Consider the following 25,304-nt stretch of genomic DNA (forward strand, 5'->3'; position numbering starts at 1 on the left):
CCAGATGGGGCTGGCCTCTGAGATCCCTTGCAACTCTGAGATCCCTTCCAGTTCTGAGATCCTGTGATTTTATGAAAATGAGGTCCAAATATGTTAAGAATTTTACTTTGCTATTTAAAAGCAGCAGAGTCAGAACCTGAACCCAGGTCTTCAGAGATCACTTTGATCTTAGATTTTGGTCTAAGCCTTTCACAGGATGAAGCTGACAAGAAGCTGACTATGAAAAAAAAAATACACCAGATATTTAAAATAAAGAATCAAAGAGCTCTAGAGCCAAAATTGACTGTAGAGAACTATTCTAACCCAATATTTACAGAAGAAAAGGAGGCCCAGAAAGATAAATGACCTGCCTAAGATAACAAAGCTTGTTAATGTCAGAACTGAGATTAGAGGTCTGGTCTTCTTCCTTCTTAGCCTAGCACTTGGTCATCTCCTATATCATAACAGTGTCTCCCCAGCAATAATATTTCAAGAAGGTTTCAGTCACCCAAGCTTTTCCCATTTTGCCTGAAGGGATTTTTGGATAAAGCTGTGGCTTTCTCCTATCACAGTGTTGGACTTGGAATCAGAAAGACCCTAGTTCAAATTCTACCTGAGAAACTCATTAACTATGGGAGCTCAGACATTATTACTTAACCTCTCAGTCTATTTCCTCCTTTTGTAAAACAGACATGATAAAAAACACCTACTCTCAGGATTGTCATGAGGATCAAATGAGAAGACGTGTGGAAGGCACTTGGCAAACCTTAAAAAGCTATATCAATGCTAGCTATTATTATTAATTATTATTGCTTGTGTATGTGATGCTATTATAGAGTGTGTTAATGAAACAAATAATGACATGACAACTGTCCCCCAAGCCCCCCAAAATTTCTTTATATGACTACTATAATATCTGCCCTGCTAGAAACTAAGTCCTCTAAGGGATTCACTTTGGAAATAGGATCTGTGAAATCATCCTTCGACCTCTAACTCCTACTCTCAATGCTACCACTAGTCTTTTCCTGCTGCAGCCAGACCTGGAGACAGAACCAAGATTGACTCCATCACACCAACATTCTAATCAGTACATTGGGACCTCTTTATTTGTAGCTCTGCCTACCTAGTCGTCCCCCTGAACCATGACTACTTAATCCCAACCCCCCAGCTCTCTTAAATCCAAGTCTTTCAGGACTACTGACTGTCTGGGAAGAAATTCCTTTCCCCTTTTACTTCTCACAGAATCTTTATCTCTATTCATTTATATTCTGCCTTCGCCTCTATCCTTCGCTGCTGAATTGATAATGAATTTATGAAATTATGAATGGGGGCAGGAACACTCAGTTCTTTGGGTACTTGCCTGGAAAGACCATGATGACAGCTGGAAATGGGGTGGCAATAACACTTTAATAACCACATAGGGTTTAGGGGCAAACCAGTCCAGAAAATATAAAGACAAGCAGGAAAGAGGGTACAGAGGCAGACAGTGAAGGGACAGGGGAATGGGATGGTGAAGGAAGGCAAACATTGGAGAAGAGGATGGGGAGGAGAGGCAGAAAGCATCACTTGTGTAACCATTGGGAGCACTGGGTAGCATGGACTCAATGGAGATGGAAAGGGGATAGAAGAGGGAGGGCAAGAACTTGCATTCTGGTTTTTACAGGTTTTTGCAGGGAATAGACAGCTCTTATCTATGCCACCATGGAGTTAGTTCATTAACACATCCAACTCATCTCAAAGTTGTCAGTAAGACTTTAAAGTTAAAGTTAACATGTCCACATCACCTCAAAATTATTAACATATTTTGGTATTCCATAGATGTCTAGCACTTGTCTGAGATTAACACATCACGGGATCAAAAACCTTGACAATAGAATCCACATATCTTCTCCCTATTCTAAATATATTACCAGGATGTGATTTTTGGTTAATTTTTGATACAATTTTGCAAATTATGCTCCTTTGATCTTTGGAACAGTTTCATTCTAGGTTCCTCTTAGCAATTTTATTTTTTCCTATTGCCGTTTTTTACTGTCTACTTACAAACTTACTTACTATACTGACTAGAGACTATATGACCAGAACAAGATTCAATTTTTAAAATTAATTAATTTTTAGTTTTCAACATTCACTTCCATAAGCTTTTAAGTTTTAAATTTTCTCCCCATTTCTCCCCAAGACACTGTGCAATCTGATATAGGCTCTACCCAAGCATTCCTATTAAACATATTTTCACATTAGTCATGTAAAGAAGAATTGGAAACAAAACAGAAGGAAAAAAAAGAGCAAATAGTATGCTTCGATCTGCAGGCTCCATAGTTCTTTCTCTGGATATGGATAGCATTTTCCCTCATGAGTCTTTTGGAGATGTCTTAGATCCTTGCATTGCTGAGAAAAGTTAAGTCTATCAAAGTTAGTCATCACACAATGTAGCTGTTACTGTGTGCAATGTTTTCCTGGTTCTGCTCACTTCACTCAGTATCAGACTATACAAGTCTTTCCAAGTTTTTCTGAAATCAGCCTGATCATCATTTCTCGTGGAACAGTAGTACTCCATCACATCCATATACCACAACTTATTCATCCATTTCCCCAATTGATGGGCATCCCCTCAATTTCCAATTAACAAGATACAGTTTTGACACAACTACCAACCCTTCTTCTATGACCTCTCCAACCACAGCTCCCTTATTAAAAAAGCTCTTCTTCAGCCTCATCAGTGCAAAGCCAAGAAAGCAATACCAGAACAGCAATATGCACATTGATTACAACTCAGGGATGTTGTTTTGTTTTCACATTTTTTTCCTTTTTTTTTTTTTAGGCAATTGGGGTTAAGACTTGCCCAAGTCACACAGCTAGAGTTTTGTTTTGTTTCAACCTATTACAGAATCTTTTAAGTACATAGAAAGAAAAGAGACAAGAAAGGGACCCAGGGCAAATAAGATGTTTTTGTTATTTTGGCAGGATAATGGGTGTGTGTGGTGTTATGGAAAAAGTGTTGAACTTGAAGATGAGAGAAAAAATGATTTGAATCCCACTTCTGACACTTATTGGCTATATAACCATCAGCAAGTCACAACCTCTCTAAGCCTTAGTTTCCTGACTTGCAAAATTGGAATAATAATAATAATGATGATAATAATTGTAGTACTTACCTCACAGGAGTTATTTTTCGTTTGTTTTTTGAGACTTTTAAGGAATGTAATTTGCAAACTTTAAAGCTATTATTTTTGTCAAAATTAGATAATCTAGCAGTTAGAGTTTTATGTATTTTTCCTCACTTTATTTGATTCCTCATTTTGTCAAAATGATAGTAACTTGTGTTTTCTTTTAATAAGATATCTTCTTACTGCTATGAACTGATGCAGAACAAAATAATCAGAATAAGAACATTTTATCCTGTGACATCAGCATTATAGAGACAAGTTACTTTTGAAAGACTTAAGAACTCTGATCTATGCAATGATAAATGTGTCTAGAAAACTGAAGATGAAACACAATACTCACTTTCTTCCAGAGAAAAGATGAGCTTAAAATGCAGAGAAAGACCTATATTTGGGGGCGTGGCCAATGTGGGAATTCATTTTGCTTAGACTTTGAATGTTTACGAGGGCTTAATTTGTGGTTTTAGTTGGACAGACCATAATTGTATGTAAAAATATTTTTATAAAAGATATCTTTTCTCATCATCCCCTTTAATACTGGTTCTTTCTCTTGAGCATGTTTGTCTAATTCCCTGTGGAGAAAATAAATGAGTACATTCTTTGATTCACACGGTTACTTCCAAAATCTCACTGTGCCACAACTCATCAATCCTTGCTCCTTTGAGGTTCATGCCATCCAATTTACCAGGCTCCAACTCTTCTAGTATTTCCATCTCTACTTTGTGACCACCCAAAAGAATGATCTTGCCTTAGACCATAGTATCACCACAAATTACTGTACCTCTAAAATCACACATTCTTTTTTTGGGGGGAAGGGGGCTAGGCAATGGGGTTAAATGACTTGCCCAGGGTCACACAGCTAGTAAGTGTTATGTGTCTGAGGCCAGATTTGAGCTCAAGTCCTCCTGACTCTAGGGCCAGTGCTCTGTCCACTTCACCACCTAACTGCCCCACTAAAATCACACATTCTTAATCACAATCTCCTGTCCTTCTACCTTTCTTCCCACTATGTCCTGTTTTCCCTGTTCTTCATCCTCCTAGTTATTCAATCCCATTAATTTTCTCTGCTCTACTCTGGCTTCACTCCCTTCTTTTCAGAGTTTTTAATTTCTAGTTACACATTTTAACAATGTACCATCTTCCTTCCTTCTCTGTCTTTACACTGCTTCTGTCCCTAGCTATGATCAGTCATTCCAACTGTTTGACTTCTCTGCTTGTACTTCCAAGTTCCAGTATAGAGACTGGACTTTAATGGTACTTTAATGTGCCACTTTTAAGTCTAGGTAAAACAAACATGAAAATAAATAAGAAAGAAGCTAAAGACCTGAATGGAATTTAGAAAAAAATAAATACAATAGTCTTCTAGTGATTGGTGAATGGGACTCACAAGGAGCGTACATATTTCTTAACATTTTATAGCACCTTTGCAAAAATGGACAGTGTGCAAGGACATAATTATGTGGTACTGTGGAAAAACACTCTGAATTAGAGGACATAGGATCAAATTACATATCTGACACTACCCTATACGGTCCATTCGTTTTACGTCTGGATCTCAATTTTCTCAATTGTAAAATTACAGGGCTAGAGTAGCTGGCCTCTGAAGTCCCTTCCACCTCTAGATCTATGGTCCTATGAACCCCAAAACAGAATTATTAAATACATCCAATACATATCAGAGGCAAAAATGAGAACTTGAAGGATTCAGATTTAGAGACAAAATAATAAAATTCTAAAAATAAGTCAGTTAAGGAAACAATAAATAATTTTATCAAAGAAAATGATAGCAATAAGAAAACCTGCCAAAATTATGGGGATGTTTCCAAAGCAATCATTAGGAGAAAATTTATGTACCTAAACATTTCATCAACAAAAGAGAAAAAGAAAATATTAATAAATTGAGTATATAGCTAAAAAACTAGAAAATTAACAAAATATTAAAATATTAATATCAAATAAATGCAAAAGTAGAAATTCTGAAAATCAAAGTGGAGAATAATGTTGAAAACAAGCAAAATTTGAGTTGATAAATAAAACTTAGCTGCTTTTAAGAGTCTAATAAAATATATAAACCATTGGCTAATTTAATCCTGCCCCCCCCAAAAAAGAAAGGAAAACAAAATTACCAAAATTAAAAATTAAAAAGGAGAATTCACAACATATAAAGAGGAAATAAAGAAGATTGTTTGTTAGAAATTATTATGCCCAGTTACATGCCAGCAAAATTGACTGGTACACAACAAATTCAAGCCAGCCTTAAGTGGGACATCACCACTGCTTAGCAATCCTTCCATTCAATATTAATTGACTCCTCATCACACTCCTCACAACAGCTGTTCCAAAATGTCTCCTCAATCCCCTGGCTCCAACACCCACTTAGCAGATGACCTCGTTGCCTTCCCTAATGAGAAAATTGAGGCCATCTGTCAATGAACTCCCTTATTTCCCCTCCTCCACACCCCAAAACCTCTCTGCTTTCACCCACCCAGTCCTGCTCTCCTCTGGTCTCAGAGGATAATGTGGCTCTTCTTTTTGCCTGTGTTAACCCCTCACTCCCTCTCTTCTTCAATTCTTTCCTTTACAGGATCTTTTCTTTTCCTCTGCATACAAACATGATTAGATCTGTTATCCAAAGTAAAACAAAACCATTCCCTGTATCCTCTTACCCCTTAAGCTACTGTAAAATCATAGATTTAGAGCTCAAATGTGCTTAAGGGATCATCTAATCCAATTGCTTTCATTTTACAGATAAGAAAACTGAGACCCAGAGAAGAGAAATTAGGAGATACCCAAAGTAACATAGCTAGTGAATGAATGGCAGAGCCAGGATTTAAATCAATTTTCTCTGACTTCAACATCAGTGTGCTTTCAACTGTATCTCTTTCCTTCCACTGCTGTACTTCTAGAAAGAATAGTCTTGATCTATTCTAGTTGACTTTACTTTCTTACTAAGCACACATTCCTCAATGTCATGAAATCTGGCTTCTCTCTACAAAATGCCCAGTGATTCTCTAACTGCTAAACCAGTAGCTTCAACCTACTTATTACTCTGTAGCATTTGACTTTGTTATTCATCCTTGATATTCTTTCCATACTCTGTCCATTCTTGATACTCTTTCCTCCCTTGCATGTATCCATGACATTGCTCTTTCTTTTATCTCCTATCTGTCTGACTACTTCTTTCTTTGTTCTCATTCCCCTTTCTTCCACCTGTCTCCAGTGTTTTCTCTCTCTCTCCCTTGGTAATTTCATCTATGGCCATGTTTTTAATTATCATCTAGGTATATGATTTCCAAATCTATATATCCAACCCCAACCTCTCCCCTGCTCCAGTCTGGAATTTCCAACTCACATTGTGCCTGAATGTTCTGCTAACACTTCAAATGTGACAAGTTCACAACTGAATTATCATCTTGCCCTTAAACTTGCCTCTCTTCTCAACTTTATTTCTGTTGTTAGCAACCCTATCTATTAGCCATCTAGGCTGAAAATATCAGGTTTCTTTTTTCTTTCTCCTTGCCTCTACATCTAATCAGTCCACAATATCTCTTTCATCTTCTCCGTTCACACTGCTACAGCCTGATTTTAGGCTCTCATCATCAGGACTATTGGAAAAACCTATTTTTCCTCCTTGATACTAGTCTCTCCCTTCTTCGGTATATTAAAAATATTTTCCTAGTTATCTGTTATTTTTTATTACTTTAAAGAGTTTTTGTAATTGTCTTGAGTGTACTTTCATAGATTGACTCCCAGATTTTTAATGCATCATTTTTTTTGGTCATTTTAGTGTGTGTAGACTGGTCTATCCTGGGGTGGGAGTGGGAGGGAAGAAGGAGAGCAGTTCTTGGATTTTGTGTGAATATCCCTTTCCTGGTTCTGGTATATTGAATGGGAACTTGGGCACATCATAGTACACCTGGAAATCCTGTCTCTCATTGGCCAGCTTATGTGGTACATTACCTTGCAAGAGAGACAGTGAGAAAGAGACACAGAGAGAGAATGAGAGAGATCAGTATAAGAGTACCCACTTTACAATGGATAATTACCACATAAGTAGCATTCTTGTATGCATGTATGTATGTGTGTGTCTACAAAGATTTCCTCAGCAAAGATATTCCAAAGTTATATATGTAAATTGCATGTACAAACACACATATACATATCACTTGGATATTATTCATTACTACATATATACATCTCTGTCTGTTGAAATCTTCCCCTTCCTTCAAGGTCTAGCTGAGGTTCACAATGAAGCTACCTCTTATCCCTTCCATTATTCCAGTTGAAAGTGATCGGTCCTCTCTTGTACTTCTTAACACTTTTTCTACATTCCTCTTTTGCCTTTATCAAGTTGATCTTGTACCATCTTTATTTGTGTAGATATCACACCCTCCTTTGTGGAGTATAAGCTTCTTAAGGTCAGGGACTGTGTTGTTGTTTGTCTCTCTATACCTAGGACCTAGCAGAATACCTTGAACATAGTAACCCCTAATAAATCATTGTTGAATTAAATTCTTGATAAAGTAGATATTTGGAAGGCTGATTTAATGATATTTTTCTTCCCTTTCTCATTTTCCCTGGAAAATAATAGCTAAGTAAAGTGGATGCCATCAGATGGAGGAAATGCCATGTCTGGAATATACTCTTTTCTCACTTCTATTTCTTTGAATTCCTGATTTCCTTCAAGACTCAGTTCAAGTGATTCTCTCTACGTGAATCTTTTCCTGATGTCCCCGGCTGCTAGTGCCCTCCCAACCAAAACTACCTTGCATTAATTTTGCGTATTATCTTCACTATTACAATGTAATCTCCATGAAGTCAGGCACTGTTTCACATCCGTCTTTACCCAAGACTCAATATAATGCCTAGCTCATAGAGAGTACTTAATAAATAAATATTTGTTGATTAGTTGTTATATGAATATAACAAAATGTTATTATAGCAGAAGAAACAAAAATATGAAGAGCTCAAAGAAACTTATGAAGATGTGAATGAATTGAAGAAAAGTAAACTGAACCAGGAAAACAACTTACACACAATAATATAAAGGAATGACATTGAAAGAACGACTTCTGATTAATGCCATCACCAGTACTGATTTCCTAGGACTGATAGTGAAGCATGTGCTTGGGAAACAGGTGGTGAAGTATAGATGCAGAATTAGACATGTATTGTCAGGCATGGCCAATATATGGATTTGTTCTGCTTCACTATAAATTTTAACAAGGAAAGGTAGAGGTAGTGAATGGTTATTGGTCAATAAAAACAATGCTTTTAAAAGATATCAATAAAACTTTAAAAATAAAAGAAAATATAGCCAAATAAATTTCTAAAACAAAAGCAACAGCATTATGCCTGAAATTGAAGCTAGTTTGGTCCTGACTTGAGGGATCACCTAAAGCAAGTCAATTAATCTCATCATGTCTCTGTTTCCTTATACATTTTTATAACCCTTTATCATTCCATCTCTGAAAAAAAAAGGATTGCAACCAACTTTACACATAAAAAGTGAATGATTTCTAAAAAAATGTGAACATGAAGTGATTTTTATGGTAATATTAAATCTTTAAACTTTGAATTATACTGACAAAAATTTCTTTGGAACTAGGGAAGTAAGATAAAATATTTGTATTATATTTTTTCTACCTTTAGGTGATTCAAATCAAATGCTTTAAATCTTTTACTTTCAGACTATAAAGTGAATATATTTTGTTTTGGTTTTTTGAGAAAGACAAGCAGATGACCTTCAGCTATACTTTAATAAAATACTGGATGGCAGCAAGAAAAACTTGCTAAATTAATTCCACAAGAGGGAGACAGGTCCATACTGAATTTCTTCAGAGGAAAAAACCTACATAAAAGCCTCAATTCATTCTACTTGAGAATGTTTTGGGTTGAATAGCTATCCAAGAGGAGTTTCTATTCTATGAAAACAAAAAACAAAGCCTTTTAATCTTTAAACAAATTATTAATCTTTACTTTCATTTGCTTACATTCTCCAAAAACTCTAGGCAAATTAACTAAAAGAAAAAAATGGCAAGATCAGTCCAAACAAAATTTACTATACTTTCAATAACAGTAGCTTGATCAATGAAATGCATTCTTAGCACCTGAAATTCTTCTTCCTGGAACCCAGCTAGGCTCAGTCTCCCTTCCCCATTCCATGGCTAACTTTTCCCTGCCATTGCTAAAACGATGCACTAATCCTACCCTCATCCCCACACCCTCCACCCTTATATTTCTACTAGGTGAAGACCTAGTACACCTTTCCCCAATTGTACAGCTTTGTTTGAAATCCCTCCAAAGGCTAACTTCTTAGCCATTCGTCTATCAGCTTCTGCAAGTCTAGAATTAGTACAAGCTACCTCTGGATCTCAAATATTTTTCATTTTCCCATAGGTGAACCCTACCACCTTTTCTCTTTCCCTTTTGTTCCACACTCTTGTTGATTGATTGATTGGTTGATTGCTAGAGAAAGAGAATTGAGCATAGTCTTCAAAAGAGGCCAAAATTGAAATCCTGGCTTCAACAAACATTTTTGCAAAGTACGTCATTACCACTTTTCCTTTTCCACTGCCTGTATCCAACTCCACTCCAATGATTTTTCTCCCCCTGACTTTCACCAAGAAAACCCCAATCTGATCTTTCAAACTCTGAAGACTTCCCACTTCCCATTTTGTGGAAGTTTACTTCATGTAAAGCAGTTATTTGTGTATGGAATGGAGGGAAGTATAGCTGCTGCTACACTTGTTGGGAGATGAGGAGGACCTGGGACAGAGGGGAGAGGTGCTGCATATAGGCATGCCAAGATGTGGATATGTCGTGGGTGAGGGGAAGAGAAAATGGAATATAGAGAATGGTGTGACACTTCAGAGATGTGTATTAAATTCATCTCTTATTCTCTGCCTGGACTGATCACTGGTTTATTTCTACTTTGTGACATAGGTGGTAAGTATTAGAGACAGCATGTCATAGAGAGAATGATGGATTTGAAGTCAGGAAGATTTGGGTTCAAATCCTGCCTTAGGCACTTACTAGCTGTGTGACCCTGGGCAAATCACAACTTCTATGAGGCTGTTTCCTCATCTGTAAAATGGAGATAACAATAGCACCTAGTTTGAAGAGTTGTTGTGAGGATCAGCTAAAGTAATGTGTAACAATAACAAATGGTAGAGGATTGGAATGGGACTGAGACCCTTTGCCTTCTCTCTTTCCACTCAGGGACCCCTCTTCACTCTGGATCCACACCAGGCATCAATGTGTTCAGACCTGGTAGATCCTGGACCCCTAAAAGAAGGTTCAGGCTTTTTTCTGGTACTCTTTGTCTCTTTCCATTCCAACCTTAGCATACTAAGGAATGTTAACTAAAGGTCTCTCCAAAGAAGAAGGGAATAGAAAAGTACAAAATGTACAATGTAGATTAGATATGGGGCAGCTACTCATTTCCTCTACCAAAAAAAAAAAGACATGCTAAATAAGACTCACAAACACATATCGTCAGAAAACTTAAAGCAGCAGTTATTATAAATTACCTGCTAGTTGTTGTGTTCTTCCAGGAAGTTGATAGTTAAAACATTAAGACTTCATTGGAGTTTGCAGGATTTACGAATAGGCATTTTCTGGGTTACTTCAGCTCTGAACTGTGCAACCCTCCAAGTTGATATCTTCTGACAAGCCAGGCCAGAGCTTGGGCTCCATCTCTTTTTGGTAGCTGTCTCCTCCTCAACAAAGTTCCATAGTAGAGGGCATCTAAACCAAGTGAGAACCAGTATGTCCCATCCTCTCAAACTCACAGTGATTTCTCCAAGCCATCTTAGAATTGTTGTTTGGTCACCTGTGCTCAAGAAAGAAATACAAATCCAGTCTGAGGCTCAATAGCTACCACTCCTTTTATTTCTCCATCATGCCCTGAAAACCTCACCACTGGGAAACCTCATCATTGTGCAACACTGAATCACCTTTGGTGATCATCAGTACCCTCTGACCCTCTAATTAGAGAGTGAATCAATGAGCTCCAAAATCTTAATTTAAGAGTGGACCCAGACCAGCCATTTTTTCTTTCCTGCTGGCTGCTCTTTGACTCTTCCATCATGGCTAGTTACCTTCACCCTCATTTCCCTCTTTTCAGATCCCTTCGGGTGTTGTCTTTCCCCATTCAATTGTAAGTTCCTTGAGGGCAGGGACTGTCTTTCTTTTTGTATTTCTATTTCCAATACTAAATAGAGTGCCTGGCACAGAGCAGGCACTGAATCGATGTTTACTGACTGGTTGACATGTGCTTTAGTTGTCAAATGCTTACAGACACCATGCTATAAGGTTGGGGAAAGTCCCCTACCCCGTCAGGGAGAGGTTTGACCTTTCCTGATTTTATTTGAATACAGGAAGATAGGAGAGAGGAGATAACTTGAGGACAGATCAATCCTATCTGATGATCCAGTAAGTCAGCAGGTATTCCTGCTGAGCATCCAATCTGTTACCTTAAAACTCACACTCTTTAGTGCTAAGACGCATATGCTCCCAGAAGTTGCCAGGGGCATTCTGGTACATATGCTCTGGGATGGTCCATGTAGGCTTACCTTCAAGTATGCTCTATGGGGCACAAACTCCATCATACATGCAATGCCATTTCCAAGAGCTATATAAATGTTAGCTATTATCATTATTCTCATTTCACAGATGGGGAAACTAAAGCTCAGAGAGGTTGCAACTTGCCCAGGGTCGCATATCTGATAAGTGTCAAAGCCAGGGTTTGAACTTAATTATCCCTTGACTCCAAGTACACAGCTCTTTTCACTATTGACATGCTTCCCTGTGTGCCTATCATATGCACAGTAGTGTTCGAGGTGGTAGGGGAGATGTACCAGTTAAGTGAGATAGATATCTGGTTCCTAAATTGATTACAATTTAGTAAGGGTATAACAGCAATACATATCCCAAAAATACATAATATGACATGAAAAGTGCTTTGGATATAAACAGTAATATTAAACTAATCAAAATCTTAGTGATCAATACAATGATCAATCTCCTCAGAGAACTGATAATGAAACACATCTCCCTCTGATCAATGGAGAGGCAGAGTCCTATGTATGTGGAACGTGGTATGTACTCATGCTTTCAATGTTTTAGTTGGTTTTAATGAAATGTTTTTCTTTGTTACAAGCCAGGGGTGGATGGAGGAGAAGGGAAATGACTGTAGAATAAAATAGAAGACAATAGTAAAACTTTTTAAAGTACATTGGAGAGTTAGTTACAGAATGTGAGGTCTGAGGGGGAAGGTCATTACTGACTAGAAGGATTATGGAAAGCTTCCTGGGAGAGACGGTGTTTGAAACAAATTCTAGAGCATAGGTTCAAAAGTCAAAAAGATCCTTGGTAGTTCTCATCTCACAATCAATGGAGTAGATCAATGTAGCCATAACCAATCAACAAATCAATAAGCATGTTGAGTTTGACATACCTACAGGATATGCACTTGGAAATGTCTGTAGACATTTGGTAATGTGGGACTCAAGCTAAAAGGAACAAGGGCTAGATGTATATATGGGAGTCATCTGCATAGAGATGAGATGATAAGTGAAACCATGAAAACTGATCAGACTATATAGAGAGAAGGTGGTCCAAGTACACTATGAGTCCACTTATAGTTAGGGGTGGTTGTTTTTCAGTCATTATTTAGTCATGTCTGACAATTTATGACCCCATTTGAAGTTTTCTTGGCAAAGATACTGGAATGGTTTGCTATTTCCTTCTCCAGTGGATCCATTTTGTCAGGCAATCAGAGGTTAAGTGACTTGCTATAGTCACACAGCTAGGAAGTATCTGAGGCTGGGTTTGAACTCAGATCTAACTGACTCCAGGCCCAGTGATATATCCATTCAGCCACAAGCTGCCTTTGTAGTTAGGGGGGCAGGACAGCAAAAGACACTGAGAAACAGTGGCCAAATAAGTAGGAGGAGAACCAAGAGAGAATAATGAAAATTCAGAAAGGACAGAGTATCTAGTAGGAGAGGATAGTCAGCAGGTCGAATGCAGACAGTTAAAGAAGGATGAAAACCAAGAAAAAGTCCTTGGATTTGGAAATTAAGAAATCATTGCTAATTTTGGAAAAGAGAAATTTCGGGTGATAAGACCAGAAGACAGAAAATGAGGTTGAGAAAAGAGTTAGAAGTGCAGAAGTGGAAGCAATGAGTACAGATGACTTTTTCTAGGAGTTTGACTGGGAAAGGGAAATATAAGACAGAGAATCTGAGAGGATAGTAGGGTCAAGTGAAAGATGTAGGGAAGACCCAAATCATTAGCAATAAGAAATATAAATTAAAGTAACTTTGAGATTCTATCAAATATCCATTATATTAGCAAAGATGACAAAAAAGAAGGAAAATGACAGTTGTTGGAAGGGATATGAGAGAGGGGGCACACAAATGCATCATTGGTGGAGCTATAAATTAATCAAACTATTCTTTTTTATTAGTATTTTTAATTACATGTAAAGACATTTTTAACATTAATTTTTAAGATTCTTATTTCAAATTTTCTTTCCCCCTTCCTCCCTCCCCTACCTCTCTCCTTAACAACGTAAGATTTTTAAATAGGTTATATATGTTCAATCATGTAAAACATATTTCCATATTAGTCACCTTGTGAAAGAAGAAACAGACCAAAAGGAAAAAACACAAAAAAGATAATGAAAGTGAAAATAGTAGTCTTTAATCTGCATTCAGAATCCATCAGTTCTGGATATGGATAGCATTTTCCATAATGAGTCCTTTGGAATTGTCTTGGATCACTGTATCACTGAGAAGAGTGAAGTTATTCATAGTTAATCATTGTATAATGTTGCTATTACTGTGTACAATGTTCTCCTTGTTCTGATCACTTCACTCAGCATCAGTTCACAAAAGTCTTTCCAGGTTTTTCTGAAGCCTACTTGCTCATCATTTCTTATAGCACAATAGTTTTCCATTACATTCATATACTACAACTTGTTCAGCTATTCCGCAATTGGTGGGCATTCCCTCAATTTCCAATTCTTTGCTACCACAAAAAGAACTGCTATGAATATTATTGTACACGTAGGTCCTTTTCCCCTTTTTATGATCTCTTTGGAATACAGATCTAGTAGTGGTATTTCTGGGTCAAAGGGTATGCACAGTTTTAATCCAACTATTTTTAAAGCAATTGTGGAACTATACTTCCAAATTCACTGAACTGCAAAACCCTTGATTCTGCAGTACTACTACTAAGCATATATCCCAAAGGGATCAAAGAAAGAGGGAAAGTTACTACATGAAAAAAAAATTTCTAGCAACACTTTTGTTATAGCAAAAAATTAGAAACAAAATGGGTGCCTATCAACTGGAAAATACATGAAAGTAATGAAAAAATATTGTATTATAGGAAAAGAGAAGGGATAGATTCCAAAAAAACTTGAGCAGACCTCTATAAATTGTTGCAGAATAAAAAAAAGCAGAAGAGAACAATTTGTACAATGGCTACAATATAATAACCGGTTCCAGAAGCCTGATGATGAGGCATACCTCCCATCTCTTGGCAGAAAGGTGATGGACAGGAGGTGCAAAATGAAACATGTTTTCATAGACGGTTAATGTGTGGATTTGATTTGCTTGAATATACTTATTTGTTACAAAAGCAGGGCATCTGTGGGGAGAAGGGCAGAAAGGCATGGGGTAGAGTGTAGGGGGTAATGATAGCGATAGTAGTCTGGCAGAAATTAGGCTTAGATCAACACCTTACACCATATTCCACAACACGTTCTAAATGGATATGTGACCTTAATATTAAAGATCATACTATAAAAAAAATAGAAAAATCCATCATATACCTCTCACAGCTATGGGTAAGAGATGTATTCTTAACTAAATAAGAAATAAAAACAATTATAAAGTAAAATAGATAATTTTGGTTATGGGAAACTGAACAGCTTTTTCACAGAAGCTTTTCAAAATTAATGCAGCTAAAACAAGAAGGGGGAAATGGTCAAATGGGAAAAATGTATCAAATTACTCTTAAAAGGGTTTGGTATTCAAACTAAATTGTCATTAAACTAATAGTCATTCCCCCAATAAATGAGTGGTCAAGGTATACAAACACTTTTCAAAAGAATTGCAAAGTTTTTATAACCACAGTAGAGAATGCCCTAGATGACTAATAATAAGATAAATACAAATCAAAACAGCTTTCCCTTTGGAGAATTGTAGACTCTGCTGTTCAGCATGGCCGAAAAATTCAATAATCACAAAAATTCATTAATGGGTAGCCAACCCTTTAGCTGAGCTAGTCTGGGTTATGGGTGGAGAGGGCAGCTTTTCTCTATGCAGAACATTTCTATCCCGGGAGGACAGAGAGCCGGTAGCTGAATTTGATGGCTGTGGATGTGGGCTCTGATCTTTATTACTTATGTGAAATGGTTTGTGAAACCATTTCATCCCTTTGGGCCTCTACTCCTCTAAAAACCATAGCCTCACCTGTCAAATGAATGGTTTAGACTTAATGATCTCTTCTAGCTCCAAATCTTGATTTTATGGTCTCTGTTGAGAGCAGATTGTCTATATTTTCTAGGAGGATATGTGCACCCTCCAAGGAGAACCCCCAGTTCACGGAAAAGAAAAGATAGGAGTTGTCTTTTCTATGAGTGTAACAGTTATTTGGCCAGACTGGGACAGTCTCTCTCTGTCTCTGTCTCTCTGTCTCTCTGTCTCTCTCTTTCCCTCCCTCCCTTCCTCCCTCCCTCCCTCCTTCCCCTCTCAGCATCCAGGGTAAAAGATTTCATTCACCCACAGTATGGGTACCATGCAGTAAGCTGGGTGAGTGAAGGGCTACCTTCCCCTTCTCCTTAGGCCCCATGGCTCCAAGAAGCAGGTTGAGAGTTGTTTTGTTTGTCCTTTTCAGTTCCAGGTACAAGGAGTGTAGTCCCAGATGAGGAGCTCAACCCATGGCATCTTTGTGCATCCAGGATTCCAGGCTGGATGTTGTGACCAGCCCAGCGGGGAAGCCCTGGAGAAGCCAGGGTCTCTAGAGATAATCCCAAGGGAGGCTTTGAATTTGAAACTTGGTGGGACTAATGCTACTCAGGAATTGAGTTAAGTTGTAAAGCTAGTCCCCCCTCCCCTTTCCAGAGACTAATGGTGGTATAAGGGGAAATTATATCTACAAAGGGTCAGGAGGGAATGTTTGTTATTGTTTTTGCTATCCCTTTTAATTAAATATTTCTTTGTAAAAACTACTTTGACTGTTAAGTGTTTAAATGGAACTGTAGTGCTTGGGCCCCTAAAATTGGAAGGAATACAGTCAATGGAGGCTTGGCCAATGGCAGAAATGAGAGGCACCCCAATCCACTAAAGGTATGGGAAAACCCTGGGGAAAAGGTGAAACATAACATACCTGGCCTTCAAGCAGTGGGAGTTAGAGAATCACCATTACATTACCATTACCAAATTCTGCTGTCTCAGCTGAATGGTACTTAGTTACCACATTAATAACCACCCCCACCAACCCCCACCACCCCTATTCCCTACTGAGACCTGAAGCCTGGGTTTCTACTGAAGTCACTGTGGTTATGAGTCACAGCCCATTAGTTCCAAAAATCAAAACAGAGGCCATCTGCCTGCCCTATCCTGGCCTCCTGAGGGCTGTGCTGATGTCCCTCCCTTCAGAGAATGGGATTTGTGGCCTATGGAATAGGTACCTGGTGTTTCCACACAAAATGGGCAGCTCTGCAAATGAATTCTTAATCCAACAACTGGGGAGAAGAAAGTGTGTTTTTTAGCTCTAGTTACTATGGCAATCACAGGATATACTTCTCCAGAGGAAATTTAGTAAGACCAGGCAGCAAATACAGTCCTGGATCTAGCCTGTGTCTATCCAGGTGGTTTGTTATTATTTCTTAACCTTCCAGCCCTTATCTGCTTCCCTTCAATAGCCCTGCTGAATTCCAAGGTGGGCCCCAAAGGGGTCTTTCTAATGATAATGGTAATAGCATTTTAGCCCTTTACCAAATCTATGAGATAGTCAAGGCAAATATTAGTACTTACATTTTATAAATGGAGAAACTGAGGCTAGAGATATTCAGCAACTTGTTCAAGGTAAGGTAGTTAGTAAATAGCAGAGAAGGGATCAACTAAATGACCTATAGTCTTTTTTCCAAGTAGTACCCCTCTCTTTCAGGTGAGATCACCATCTTATTATTTCTCAACTGGAGAGACAGAAAGGACATACATCACCCATGTTTGTGATAGAGCTCTGGATGGAGCAAACATCATAGTAGAAAAGGGAAATATAAGAGACTTCCCTCCAATGGGACCCTGGGGAAGGGGGGAAGAGGCTGATGAGAGAAAATTACAACTTGGCCAAGGAGAAATAGGGAGAGGCAGCAGGTGGGAGTTTTCTATGGGAATGAAAGTTAGTGCTTGGTGGAGCATGTCTAGGGAAAGGCTGAGGGTGAGAGTAGGAATTAGGGTGTGTGGGAGAACATGAATAGAGAAGGGAGAATGGGAGAGGTAATGAAAGAAAAAGGAGAAAGGAGTGACAGCTACAGTACTTTCAGATAAAGAAGGGGGCATTGAGAAAGTATGAGATCCACTGTGTTCACAGCCAGGTATTGGAGGATTCTGATTGATCCAGCCATCTATGATTTAGTCTACTATTCAGTGCTTGCATGTGTGTGTGTGTGTGTGTGTGTGTGTGTACACACATACACATATATACATAGATATATACACATACACATATATGATACAATGAGCTCTCTTGTCAAATGGAAGACTAATACCCCTTTCTGGTCATTTCTGTAGGATACCATGAGATGGAACCTGGAAAGCCTTTCTAGGAATAAAACAATTTTGAGCAATAAATGTAAGAACTAAGGGGCTATTTTGATCACTGATGATGATGAAAGCAAGGGCTTCAGATGTAAGAGGCAGGTTTGAGGAACAACAGCTGCTTAAAAGGATAGCATCTGTCTCATGGTTCCTCCCAGTTGTTCTAATTCTTCTTTACAACATGACAACGTGAAAATATATTTAATAAGAATGTACATGTAGAGCCTACATCAGATTACATGCTGTCTTGAAGAGGTGGAGGGGAGAGATGGGGAGAAAAAGTTAAAGACTCAAAAGCTTATGGAAGTGAATGTTGAAAACTAAAAATAAATTAATTTAATTTTTTTAAAAAAAAGATAGGGTCTGAGAATGCCTAGTGATGAGTGCGGACACAAAGAATGTCACTAATGCAATACTGCATGTAGATGAAGCTTGGAAACCTACTTCCAGGACAATCCAGTTGACTCGCAATGGAAATGCCTTAGAGAGTTCTAGAGCATATACAGACATCCTGTAACCATCCTGTAAACTGATTTGCTGGCCACATGATAAAGAGGAGCCTATTTTATTCTGTAGCTGTGTAATTAGATCTATATCTTGCCACTGGACCCAGATGGCTCCAGAGGGGAAAGTGAGGCTGGTAACTTTGCACAGCCCTCCCTCACGGTAATCCAATTCACTTGCATGTCATGACACCACCTCCCTGATGTCATGGTCCTCTTCAAGAAGGAAGGACAAACAACAGAAAAGGGGTGAATTTAAAAAACACTACTTGACCTAGTTCCATCCTTGGTTTGACTTCCTTTCCATTGACTTCTTGGCTATTGGCATTCCAGGGAGAGAAGAGAAATAGCATTATCAAGGGCAACCTGAGGCCAACATATGGACCATCAAGGAAGGTTCTTGTTTCCTTGCCTTGGCATTTGTTTGTTTGTTTATTTGTTTTATATTGTCACCTAAAACTTTGTGAACTTCAAAAGTGAGCCACGGGATGTCTGAGAGTCTAGGAATGAAGTCCATGCCAGGTTTTGCAACCAGCCTAGCACTGATGCCCTAAGGAGTGACCTTTAGAACTCAGCCCAGAGGTAGCTGAAATGAGAATTCATTCAAACAAATTTAGACATAAACTATAAGAATTAATGTTATGTCAATACTTTGTTAAGTCTGTCAGGTAGTAAAGGCAGAGCCAAGACTTGAACCCAAGTCTGATAAGAGGGAGCATGAATTGCTGGAAAGAGAGAAATCACGCTGAACTTGGAGTCACAGAACCTGAGTTTGATGACTGGCTCTGCCACTTAATCTAAGGACAGGTAGCTGGCACAGTGGATAGAGTGCCAGACCTGGAGTCAGAAAGACTCATCTTCCTGAGTTCAAATACAGCTTCAGTCACTTACCAGCTGTGTGACCCTGGGCAAGTCACTTCACCCTGTTTGCCTCAGTTTCCTCATCTGTAAAATTAACTAGAGAAGAAAATGGCAAATCATTTCAGTATCTTTGCCAAACACACACACACACATACACACACCCCAAACCAAATGGGGTCACAAAGAGTTGGGCATGACTGAAACAACTGAATAACAACACAGCCTGTGTTATATGACCTCCAGCAAATTAATTAACCTTTCTGAGCCTCAGTTTCCTCATGTGTAAAGTGAGAGGGTTATACTAGAAAGCTCCTACCGTCCCTTCCAGCTCTAAATCTGGGACTCTTTCCATTGCATCACAAAAGAGCATAGTAACAACAAGGAACCCAAGCACGCGAGGCTCATCAGGAGAGGCACACTGAAATGCCATGCTGGAGACAGCACTTAGAGACAACACCTGCCCAGAGCAATGACTGCGATGACTAAGCGTCTACACGTCCCTGGAGGAGAGCTGCTCAGTGGCAGGTGTTGTTGCTGCTGAAGAGTTGTAGAATGGGAAGAAGGCTGGGCTTGGAGTCAGAGGAATCTACACAAATCCAAGCTCTGACAATTTAATTTTCTCTAACAGAGGCGGGAGGGCTAGATAGTCTTTGAGGACACTTACAGCTCAAAGGATCTCATGACTTTCCTTATAAGTTCAGTTTGTTTACACTGACCTGTAAATAACCCTCTGAGTTTCAGCTGCTGTTCAGTCATTTCAGTCAGGCCCAACTCTTTGTGACCCCATTTGGGGTCAAGTTTTCTTGGCAGAGGTGCTTGGAGTGGTTTGCCATTCCCTTCTCCCACTCATTTTACAGATGAGGAAACTGAGGCAAACAAAGTTAGGTGATTTAGCCAGGGTAACATAGCTAATAATATTTGAACTCAGGAAGATGATTCTTCCTGACTCCAGGCCCAGCGTTCTACGTACTTTGCCACCTAGCTGCCCACGTTCTGGGAAGAGTGAGATAATGAAGTTCCCAGATAATCTAGGTGAGGACACCAAGGTGGTTGGTTGGCTGTTGTCCTCTGCTCTCGAAGAGGACCAAAATGATATTGCTATGTTAGAGTCAAGTTACAGTGTATCTGACTGTGCCTGAGGCACAAATAGTCCATGTGAACATTTGGAGTAGATTCTCTAAATTTGCACATCTTGCATCTCTTTTGAGCTGCTTCAATTCTGCTTTACTCATAGAGCACAGCACCTTCTCTGCTGAGGGCACACCATGCTGAGCAGTCCTATGCCAGTCTCTCCCATGTCACGCAATCAATGCCAAGTTCTTAAGAGAGACCTTGAGAGTGTCCTTGTACTGCTTTTTCTGACCACCATGTGAATGCTTGCCTTGTGTGAGTTCTCCACACAATATTCTTTTAGGCATTGACATAATTTTCCGTAAGCCCTCACAACTGACAGTATCAAAGGCCTTGGTCAGATCTACAAACATTGTGTACAGACCTCTGTTCTGCTCCTGGCATTTCTCCTGGAGATGTCAGGCAGCAAACACCATATCAGCCTTATCCTCAGTCCTTTCTGAAGCCACTCTGGCTCTCAGGTAGATGACCATCTTCCAGGTGAAGAATGAGCCTATTAAGGAGGACTCTGGCAAGAATCTTCCCAGCAGTGACTAAGGAAGTGACTCCCCTGTGATTATCACAGGACAATCTATTTCCTTTACTTTTATAGAGATGAATAATGGAGGTGTCCTTGAACTCCTGAGGGATAACTTCCTCTTGCCATATAATCCAGAATATTTCTCAGCTTTTATATGAGCAATGAACCCCCACCTTGTAAATCTCAGCTGGAATAGAATCAGCACCAGGTGCTTTGCCGCAGGAGAGGAGCCACATGGCATTCAAAACCTCTTCTTCAGTTGGAAATTTATCTAAAGAGATATTGACTTCAACCTGAGGTAAATGGTCAGTGGCTTCGGCATTGATTGATGATGGTCTGCTGAGAACACTATGGAAGTGTTCAGCCCATCTCTTCAGGATCATGTCCTTGTCACTAATCAATGTGGCTCCACCAGTACTGAGTAACACCATGGGTCTTTGGCCCATAAATTCCCTTCAGGGCATCATGAAAGTGCTTATCAGCATAAAACTGAATTTCATCTGCCTTCCTAATGGAGCCAAGCATCCTGCATCTCTTGAAGCTTTGTTTTGCACTTTACTTTGGATAGAGTTAAATGCTGCTTTCTTAGAGAGATGAGTGAACTGTCCTGCTCGTAAACCCTATGGAGTTCTCGTTTTTCATTTAGCAGCTTCTGAATTTATCCATCATTTTCATCAAATCATTCTTGATGTTTGCAAGTGTCCTGACCCAGATGAGTAAGTGTAGTTCTGTACACCAAATCTCTGAAAGCTGCCTACTTCTTTTCTGCTCCACTTTGCCAACCATGTGTTGGCTCAACTTTCCCTCCAAATGAGCAATGAACTGTTCCCGCTCAGAGCAGGGTTCTAATTTGTTGACTTTAAGTCTTGTGGTAGTCATTTTGCCTTGGGGCCACCACTTTTATTGAATGTGAATATTTAGCTTGGAGAGGATGTCTATTATCAGTCCAGCACTCTACACCATACATTGCTTCATTACCCTCACATCCTGTCTGTCTCTTCTCCTTACAATCACATAGTCTATTAAATGCCAATGTTTGCTGCAAGGGTACATTCACAAGGTTTTATTGCATTTAGGTAAATAGAAAACAATGTTGGTGATAGGAAGGACATGAGATGCACTAATCTCCAGTAGTAAGTGACCAATGTTGTTGCTGTTTCCATTTCCATTTCTCCCAAGGATTCCCTGCCATGTCTGGTAGTCTAAGCTGACTCTAGCAATAAAGTCACCCAGAATTATAAGCTTGTCCTCTTTTGGCATATTGGTGATAAGGGTCTCCAGGTCTTCCTAATATTTTTCTTTGATCTCATCAGGGTTTGTCATGGTGCGAGCATAGACACTGATGATGGTGGTAGTGTGGCATTTTCCTGCAAATGGCAATGACGTTGTCATGAGTCTGTCATTCAGTCCTTTTGGTAGTTATACAAGCTTGATGACTACATTAGTTTTGATTGCAAAACCTATGCCAGCTTCACGGCACTGCTCCCCTTCATGGCAGCCACTCCAGAAAACTGTATTCAGCTCCAGCTTCAGTAAACTGATCTCCATTTGCCAGCCTTGTTTCACTCAGGGCTACTATTTGGATGTGACACCTGCTGAGTTCTCTCATAAGAGCTGTTTGTCTTTCAGGTCTACTGGATTTTGTGTTATCTGTAAGTGTGTACACATTCCATGTGCCGACAGTGAGTTGAATCATCTTTGCAGAAGTTTTTGTACATTTTTTTGTGTGTTTTGACACAGAGCGGGATCCCCACCTGCTTTGGCAATCAGGCCAAGGTTGGGTAAGCAGATTAATTTTTAGGTCTTCTTTTCTAGCCCCTTCCTCACACCAGGAGGTGAGCAGTGCTGTCTTTAAAAGTTGCTCAGATACCCAGGGGGCTGCCAAATCCCACTGCTGTTTCTTCTGAGAAGATGACCCTATGGCCTGGATCACCTTTGTGTGCTGCGTTGCAATTACAGCTTCCAGAGTATCCTTACCTGCTGCTTCATCACTTACCTATCACCACAAAACTTTGAGATAGGTAAAAATGGTGAAATGGTGTGGGTGATGTCTTGATTCACGCATAAATTGGATTTAAGTGAGGCAGAGTTGGTCAGAGCTGTCAGTTCACTTTCATTTCCAGAGTTGTTGCAGTCTAGTGGCAGGACAGAGTCAAGGTGACTAGCGATGGCTCAAGATGCAGTGGGTGACCTTGGTATCTTCGAAGTCTAACCAAGCTATAAGTGCTCGACAGCACCTGCTCCAGCTGCCTTCATGGCCGTTGGAATAAATTGTTTTCATCCTCCCATTCCACCAGGGAAAGTCTTTATATGTTTGGGGTAGACAGCACCTTAACTCAGCAACAGGTTTGAGGCCCCTCGGTTACCCTCAGCCAGGTTTAGCGTGTCTGCTGAAATGGTTTACCATGGCATGACCACTGCATATGCTACAGTTTATTGGAGCCACAGGTGAGAGTTAGGTGGATCAGGTGGACACCAAAGGTGGAAAGCAGCCCTGAAAAGGGCTCAGCAGCCTTCACACTAGAGGTACTAGTCACCCCCAGACAACAAGGTAGAGAAGTGAGGAGTACCCAAAAGTTATAACCAGGCCCTTTGTGTTCAGTGAGAGTGTCTAACATAAGGGTAACATCAAGATGGATCCAATTGCCATTCTATGCAGATGATTCTCAGATCTGTTGGCATTTAGGTGGTGGAATGGATAGAGCCCTGGGCCTGGAGTCAGGAAGGCCCAAGTTCAAATCCTGCCTCAGACACTTAGTAGATGTGTGACCCTGAGCAAGTCACTTAATCTCTGTTTGCCTCAGTTTTGTCAACTGTAAATGGGGATTATAACAGCACCTCCTTCCCAGTGAGATATTTGTAAAATGCTTAGAACAGTGCCTAGCACATAGTAGGTGATTAATAAATATTATTCCCCTTCCCATTCCCATTCCCCTATTTGTCCAGCCCTAACCTCTCTCCTAACCTTAGTTTTACATCTCCAACTGCCTATTAGAAATCTCCAACTGGATGTCCCCTAGACATCTTAAAACCAACACGTCCAAAATTCAACTCATTATCTTTCCTTGCAAACTTCTCTTTTACTTCCTGTCACCTGGTCTTGCAATTTAGTTGTCATCCTCAATTCTTCATTCTCTCTCACCCCCAATATCCCATTTGTTGCCAGGTTTTGTCAGTTCCACCTTTGAGACATCTCTCTTAGCCCTTATCTCTTCAGATCTAGACTATTACAGCAGCCTACTGGTTGGTCTTTTCTCAATTCTTCTCTTACTTCAGTATACCTTCCACTCAGCCATCAAAGAGATCTTCCTAAAACATAAGTCTGACCATGTCATCCCACTAGGCAATAAACTTCAGAGGCTCCCCATCACCTCCAAGATTAAAAATAAAGTCTGCTGACCAGTTTTTAAAGCCTTCATAACCTGGACCCTTTCTACTTTTCCAGTCTTCTTATACTTTATTCCCTTCCATGTACAACCGTACATGTACATGTACAAGTACAGTGACACTGTACACAGTACAGTGACACTGACCTCTTTGTTCCTTGCACAAGATAGGCCATCTCCTATCTCTGGTCATTTTCACTGGCTGTCCCCGTCACCTAGAATTCTCTCCCTCTTCATCTCCAAAGTCTGGTTTCCCAGGCTTCTTTCAAATCTAAGCTAAAATCTCACCCCCTTGCAAGAAACCTTTCCTGATCCTTTTTGATACTTGTACCTTCCCTCTGAGATTGTCTCCAATTTATCCTGTCTATAATTTTTTGTGTATAGGTGTTTGCACGTTGTCTCCCCCATTAGACTGTGAGCTCCTTGAGAGCAACACTTGTCTTTTTACCTTCCTTTGTATTCCTAGTCCCTAGCACAGTACCTAACACATAGAAGCCACTTAATAAATGCTTGTTGTTGGGGCAGCTAGGTGGTACAGTGGATACAGCACCAGTCCTGGATTCAGGAGGACCTGGGTTCGAATCTTAACTCAGACACATAACACTTACTAACTGTGTGACACTGGGCAAGTCACTTAACCCCATTTCCTAGCCAAAAAAAGAAAATGCTTGTTGTTGACTTGACAATGTATTCCTATTTATCCAATATATTCCTCACTTATTCCTAACAGCCTAGGGCAATGATTTCCAACCTCATCTTTGAATATATGGGCCCATTTTTAATACAAAGACATTTCACAGACATACTTAACTGAATGTATATTTTACTTATCACAAAATGACCTATATACATTTAAAAACAGTATTAACTATATCGGGAGAAAAAGTGGGAGAGAGTACTTATTCATTCTACAGAAGGTG

Source organism: Phascolarctos cinereus, unplaced genomic scaffold, assembly GCF_003287225.1.
Source record: "Phascolarctos cinereus isolate Bilbo 61053 unplaced genomic scaffold, phaCin_HiC Scaffold_726;HRSCAF=1367, whole genome shotgun sequence".
NCBI classification, from domain to species: domain Eukaryota; kingdom Metazoa; phylum Chordata; class Mammalia; order Diprotodontia; family Phascolarctidae; genus Phascolarctos; species Phascolarctos cinereus.